This window comes from Octodon degus, unplaced genomic scaffold (assembly GCF_000260255.1).
Source record: "Octodon degus isolate 3935 unplaced genomic scaffold, OctDeg1.0 scaffold00072, whole genome shotgun sequence".
Classification (NCBI taxonomy): Eukaryota; Metazoa; Chordata; class Mammalia; order Rodentia; family Octodontidae; genus Octodon; species Octodon degus.
Window position 1 is genome coordinate 9,173,716 of NW_004524648.1, and position 7,407 is coordinate 9,181,122.

Genomic DNA, 7,407 nt, shown 5'->3' on the forward strand with positions numbered 1-7,407 from the left:
TTCAAATGTGTGGTTATTGAGTCAAACTCACACATCATCTAGGGTGGGATGGATTTGAAAATGGAGGATGGAAGGAGAGACCCTAAGAGTCTTGAAGGTATCTCATGTGTACCTCAGAAGGAGATTTAAGGATTCCTAGAATCCAGGTGCAGGGGACACAGCACTGTAGGAAAGTTTCCACGTCAGCAATGACATCCACTAAGGGTATGTTCCTCTTTTTTCTGGCACCTGTGTTGGAAATATTGAAAGGTGAGGGGCATTTCTATGACTCAAGAGGTTAAGACCCGTTATCACAATTGCATAATCCACTTTTTTTTTTTGGTGAAACCAGGGATTGAACTCAGGCCCTTGTGCTTGCCAGGGAAGCACTTATTCTACTGAGCCATCTCAGCGGCCCCCAAATTTTATTTATTTATTTATTTATGTATTTATTTATTTATTTATTTATGTATTTATTTATTGTGGTACCGGGGATTGAACTCAGGGCCATGTGCTTGCCAGGCAAGTGCTTATTCTACTAAGCTATCTCCCCGTACCCCATAATCCACGTTTGAGCCAACAAACTGCACAATTTCCATCGTAAGCACATAAGAAAGCCTGATGCTTCTGTCTGTTTCTGTCTGTGTCTCACTATGTGGTCCAGACTGGTCTCAAACTCACGATCCTGCTTCAGTCTCCTAAATGCTGGGATTGTAGGCATGTGTCCCTGCATCTAATTCCAGTACTCCTTTCAAAAGAGGGCTGGCTTGGGGGCTGCCCTGGTTTATAGCCTTTGCTGTTAAGCTGCATATTTATTCTACATCATTTTCTCTGTCATAAGTCAGAAAATCCATCAGCTTAATGCTAGAAACCAAGAAACCCCTATTCCCAAATGCACGGTGGGGGTGACCAATCACCTGATCATTGGCACATTTCATTCCGTCCTGACCAGCACAGTGTACTCCAAACCCGGCCTGGGATATAGAATCAGGAGAGGGAGGCTGGAGCTCATTCTCACAGACTGCAGGCTGGATCCCATGGGAAACCTACTTGATTGTTGTATTTGTTACTTCTGCTCCTGGGGCAAAATATGTAACATACGGGATTTAAAGAAGGGGAGATTTATTTTGGCTCATGGTTTCAGAGGTTTCCATCTGTGGTCAACTGGCTCCAAGGCATGGTCCTCATGATGTCCTCAAGGACCAAGTTCCTCCAACTAGGCCCCACCTCCGAACTGTACACTGACCTAGGGATTAATCCTCTGATAGGGTTAGTGCCCCATGATCTGTCCCCCTCTGAATACATGAGCTTTTTAGGGGACATTTCTGATATAAACCATAACAATTGTCCATAGCATTAATCCTGACTAAGTGTTGTACAGTTGACTCCCCATTTCACTGGCAAGTGGTGCCTGGGAAATGTCCCCAGAATCATCCCTTGGACTGTTTTATCTGAGGCCTTCACAAATCGCCAACCCTCTTCCTTTTTCTGCTATTCCCTGCCCTACCTTTTTTTTTTTTTTTTTTGGACACAAGTTCTCCTTATATAGCCCAGCTGGCCTTAGCCTCCCAAATGCTGAGATGACAGGCATGTGTTACCATGCCCAGCAATCCTCCCCTTTAAAGCCAGCTTGTATCACTGGGCTGGAAACTACTGTACTGAGGTTGCAGGGGCTGCCACAGCTGTCAGAGTCCCCTGGGTGGTAACCTGGGCCTGAGTCCTGAACTAGATGGAAGCAGCTGTGAGTGGAGGCCTCATTCTCTAACCTCCAGGGTGGGGGTGGGGGCGGGGCAGTTTCCCTACCCACCTCTGCTGCTTCCTCCTTGGAGCCCTGCCCGACCTGCTGCACTTGCCTATCTTGAGCCCAGGCGCTGCCTTTCCCTCTGGAATTAGAGGTGGCTGAAGAGCTGGAAAGTATCTGCTGGCCCAAAGGTTCAGGTGCTGCTGCAGGGTGGCTTTCCTTTCACCTCTTGCTGAGCAAGAGGCACCTACCTGGGTACAGTTGGTGCTGGAAGCCCTGGTTGAAGTGGAGGCAGCATCTTTGGGACAGGAGTGACCCCACTGCTCTAGGCCCTTGGGGATTTGGCTGAGGTCACCCCTGGGAGGAGCCAGGTAGTGAGCACAGGGTGTCCCAGGCCAACCTGCTAGCTATGGTTTCTCAGGTGATAGGTACATCCCAAGACTAGTTCAGTAGTGTTTATATACGTGGTGACAGAGCCATCCTTCCATGGCCTTCATGCCCTCTTATCCTGAATTAGGACCATTAGATTCAAATTTTAATGAAAGAATTACTGAGAGAAATAAAAAAGAAAAAGAAAAGAAAAAAGAAATCCAGTGTGAAAAAAGCAAGATATTTGCAGTCACAGAATTAGATTTAAATTTGGGTCTGGGCATTTATTGTGTGAGCTTGGGCAAGTTACTTAACCTCTCTGGTCTTTACTTTTCTCATTTGTAAAATCAAGACTTCTGCCTCATTGGGTTGGTATGTCAATCTAACAGAATGAGGCATGTAAAATGCCTAATTGTGCCTGGCTCTGCCTATCAATGTCAACTCTTTTCCCCCTGTGAGTCCCGGTAGCCTGATGCAGCTGATCCAGGGTGTCACCTGTTACCGTGGCTTTGTCCAAGCAGGGACTCCTGGAACTGAGTGGCCAGTGATCTGAAATCCCTGCAGTAGAGACAACAGCCTAGACTTGCTGCTGCCCTGCCCCAAGCATTTCATGCTGGAATTCATGGAAGCTCGTGGCCTCATCAGTGTGGGCCGTGCAAATGCCCGTTCCCCTTGGAGATGACAGCCCTGAAGCCTCAGTGGCACAGGGTGGTACTAGCAGCCAGCCTCCCCCAGTGCTTACCCTGGCCTCCCTCATTACCCAGAATGGACTATGGGAGCCTGCTCTTGAGAATGTGGCTCACGATTCAAAGGCTCAGGTTTCCTTGAGAATGTGGGGATGAAGCTGAAGAATCTCCCTGTTTCCTGCTTGCTTTGGGAAGGGCCCAAGGCCAAGAGCATGGCTTTCTTGGGAAATGCACGTGACTGAAAAGCAGAGGGTAGAATGGAGTGGTGAGGGGCTGGACAGGGCCTTTGGCCAGGAGGAACTGAGTGAGTAGGTTGTCAAGGGAGCTGAGCATACCAGGGAGCATCATGGGAACCAGAGAGCCTCTCAAGCCTCAGATTTCCAATGTAGAAGGAAGAATAATAGCCTTCAGAATCTAGGGCCTTAGGGGTTCAGGGCTCATGTATTTACCTGATGCCACTGGGCACATCTTTCCCCCAAGGCTGAGAGGCTCAAAATTGAATCACAATCTAAAGGCAGGGTGGGCAATTGTTTAGGAATAGAGGATGAAAGATCCGGGTGTCAGTGCAGAAAATTCTGAGGGTGCAATCTCCCCGGCTTGGGTATGTAACCACTGCTTCTGCCTGCCAGTGTCAGGTGGGCGGAGAAATGAAAATAATAGAAAAGCTTGGAAATGCAAAGGAAAAACCAGATAAAAAGTTATTGTATTCTCTTCCAATAATTTTCATTAAAAAAAAATGGTGGTCATGACCCATGAATTAATTTCATGGCCCATAATTGGTTACAACCCACAGGATGATAGAACATGGACACTAAAATGAGGGTTGGGGCATGGGTGAGGTATTTTCTCTCCATCCAAAATGATCTAATTTTATCCATTTTAAGTAAAACTTGCATTTACCAGAATAGTGGCAAAAATTTATGGTGCAAAATGGAATCATTAATTTATTATATGATTGATTAGTTCAAGAGGCTTCTGTGAAGCACCTCTGCTGGATTAGGCCCAGAGATAGAGGAATAAGAAAAAAATATATAATGCCTCTCTTGAGGCACATATAATCTAAGGTGGAAAGAAAGCCATTCCGAGCCATTTTCAGCATTGCGTGCTAAGTATAGAGAATGTGTAGGTAAGGAGAGATCAGGGCGAGGGCACTGAGCGCAGCTCCTGAGTTTCCTGAAAGTGGTGCCATCTTGGAAGGGTCGTCCAGGAAGAGGAGGAGGAGGAGGAGGAGGAGGAGGAGGAGGAGGAGGAGGAGGAGGAGGTGGTGTTGGGAGAAAAGGACTAGGAGGGGTCAGGGAAGATAGAGGCAGAGGGGACAGGGCATCATACAGGAAGGAAAGCCTGGGCAGACGTGACATTCCGTACTGTGCTCAGGCTGTTTCAGCTGGTTCAGTTCAGCAAGTATCAGATGGGAGGTGGGGCATGGGGACAGGAAGGTGGGGACAAGGCCCCACAATCCAGTGGGCCTTGCGAGGAGATCTTTGAACTGTTCCTCTGGGAGTAGGAAGCTACTGAAAGTCAAAAAAAGTGCTTTCTTACTTTTTCCTGGGAATCTTGTAGCTGATGGCTTTATTCGCAGCAGCCTGTAATCTGTCCTAATTGCTAGGTGGAGGACAGTTTAGCATTGTGTTAAATTGCATTTCCTTGACTACTGGTGCAGTTAAACATTTTTCATGGATTTTATTAAGCTATTTGTATATTCATGCCCTTTGCTCATTTTTTTGGCTGGCATTCTAGTATGTTTATTGTCGATTTATAGAGCTCTTTATATGTGAAAGATAACAACCCTTTGAAATATTTATTGTGTATATTTTACCCAGACTTGTCAGTTGCCTTTTAGTTTTGTTTAGAATGGTTTCTGTCATCCAGAAGTTTTAAATTTGGTGTAGTCAAATGTATTGATTTTCTTTCCCTTAGTGATTTCTTCCATTGCTTTTATGCTTAGAAAATCCTTTCTTATCCAGAGATCAAATAAGTATCATTGAAAGGTTTGAAGCAGTGGAGTGCCATGGTTGGATGATTAATGGTGATATTCATGGATTAGGTGTAGTGGCAGGAAAATAACAATGACAACAGGAGAGAAGAAGCCACGTTGTCATTTATCTAGCCCAAGCCCAGCTTGAGGTTACTAGTAGAAGCAGTTAGGGACCAAAGTGCCAAACAAAGCAGAAGAGATCTAGAGAGGGTCTTGAGAGCCCAGCAGGAGGTGGTTGGATAGACAGAACGGGAAGGAGCTGGGTATGAAGTCACATGTCCCCAGGTCAGGAAATAATGTCTAAGTGCTGGGAATACTGGGCAGAGAAAAAAAAAAAATCAGAAACATGATTTTTGTCCTTATGAGATTATGATCTAGCAGAGGAAGCTGGACATTAAGCAAGTGGCTCCTTTTATTAAACGTGAAACTAAAAGTTTAAAAGTAGTTTAAGAAGAGAGGTTGATTTACTTATTTGGTACTGGGGATTGACCCCAGGGCCTTTGTACTGAACTACACTGCAAGCCCTCTTTTTTTTTTTTTTTTTTTTTCTAATAGCAGGAATCTAACTCAGGACTTCATGTTTATTGATCAGGCACTATGTCACTAAGCTAAGTCCCTGGCCCCCTTTTTTATTTTTTGAGATAGAGTCTCACTAAGTCATTAAGCCGGTGGGGGTGGAGAGGGTTGGAGGTAGACACACTCAGATTTGCATTTTGAAAGGCTCCTTCTGGTTTCTATGTTGCTACGGTGACATGACATATGTTGCTGAATGTTGGTGCCCTCACCCCCGACTTATAAATAGAAAGCTACTCCATAACATGGTAGTATTAAGGGGCAAGTGCAAGAAGTGCAAGGGCCTGAGTTCAATCCCCAGTTCTGAAAAAAAAAAAAAAATTCCCAACATTATAGGGCTGGGGAGATGGCTCAGTGGAATAAGTGCTTCCCTGGCAAATGCAAGGGCCTGAGTTCAATCCCTGGTTCCAGAAAAAAAAAAAAAAAAAAAGCAGGGCTTTCAGGGATGTTTAGGTAACAAAGGCTCCACCCTCATGAAGGCATTAGTGCCCTTGAAAAAGTCTTTATTTTATTCTTTTGTAAAATAGTCTTGAGTGCTCTTGTAAAACAGCCTTTCACCCTTTAGCCATGTGAAATCACAGAGGGAAGGGGAACGGGCTCTCTCCAGATACCAAACCTTGGACTTCCTAGCCTCCAGAACCTTGGGGAATAAATTTGTTTTGTTAATAAACCACCCAGTCTAAGGCGTTTTGTTATAGCAGCCCAAATATGCTAAAACAGGTGGAGAACCAATCAGAGGGTGCAGGGGAGGTAGGGGAGACCTGGTGTTGCAGAGGTCTAGCAAGCAATGCTGATAGCTTGACTTAGGCAGGTGCAGGAAGGTGATTAGGGGAGTGGATACCTTGAGACGTATTTAGGAAGGAAACTGAGTAGGACTTGAGTCAATTAGATAAAGATGCAAGACAATAGTGGTCAAGACAGACTCCCAGGTTTTAGGTTTGCATACTGTCTGAGTCACTTTCCCCTCACTGGGCCAAAATACCCACCATTCACAACTTAAAAGGATGAGAGGTTTATTTTGGCTTTTTTTTTTTTTTTTTTTTTTTTTTTTTTTTTTTTTTTTTTTTTTTTTTTTTTTTTTTTTTTTTGGTGATACCGGGGATTGAACTCAGGACCTTGCACTTGCCAGGCAAGCGCTTATTCTACTGAGCTATCTCCCCAGCCTGATTTTGGCTATTTTACTTTGGTTTCTGTCCATGGTTGGCAGGTTGCAAGGTGGAAAAAGAATGGTAGGAGAGCCTTGGGAGGAAAAGGCACCCGAGCCATGGCGGCCAGGAGACAGAAGGGAGGAGGCAGAGACAAGATCACACCCTTCGGGGTTCCACCCCCAGTCCCCACCTCCTAAGAGCACAGTCAGCTCCTCAGCTCATCAATGGATGAATGCACTGGTAAGCACAGAGCCCCTGTGATCCATTCACTTTCCACTTTCCGGGGTACGTTTTAGGTCTAAGCCATAACACATACCTACGTGGGGATGACATTTCGGTGATAGGGATGCCTGGTGGAAGAAACATCAGAAGACCATCAAGTTCAGGCAAGAGGTTAATAGCATCTACGTTGGACTTGGTAAATTTGAAGTACATCTGACTGGAGTTAGATATAAAGGGTAAATCTCGGAAAGACTGGGTTAAAGCCTCTGTCTGGTCCGTTCTTATTAATGTCACATTATTATTAATGTTATGGTCATGGATGTAATGCTAGGACAAGATTATGGAATGAAAAGAGAGCCATAAGGAACTCCAACAGTGAACATAGTCTTGGACCAATTCAAGGCTCTAGAGTTATTTTGACGGTTGAATGAAATACTGTATGCACAGTATCAGTATAATACAGAGTCAGAAACTCAAATCTAATTCTTCCAACTTCACCTGTCCCCCAGGGTACCTAGCTGCTTATTCTCACTGCTTATACCCTGCTCTCCTCCAAGACCCAGCTTTGGGGAGCCAACCTTTTGACAGCTATTTGAAACTGAACTCCAGAGACTTTAGACCTTTGCGATTAATGCTCAGTGTGCCAAATTCCAGATCACAGAGCTACCTCTGCTGGATGATCTCACCTTAGAATGATAGTCATGCCACCTTGCA

At 45.0% G+C, this 7,407-nt stretch overlaps 1 protein-coding gene across 1 annotated transcript in view; it reads left to right on the forward strand.

Moving 5' to 3' along the window:
* The first annotated feature begins 6,764 nt into the window (after positions 1-6,764).
* The window catches only part of Spaca3 (sperm acrosome associated 3), a 41,372-nt gene continuing 40,729 nt past the window's right edge, over positions 6,765-7,407 (forward strand). Inside the window, exon 1 of the mRNA XM_023719994.1 lies at positions 6,765-6,889. The gene's annotated coding sequence lies outside the window, so the exon portion shown is untranslated. The remainder of the gene's footprint in view (positions 6,890-7,407) is intronic.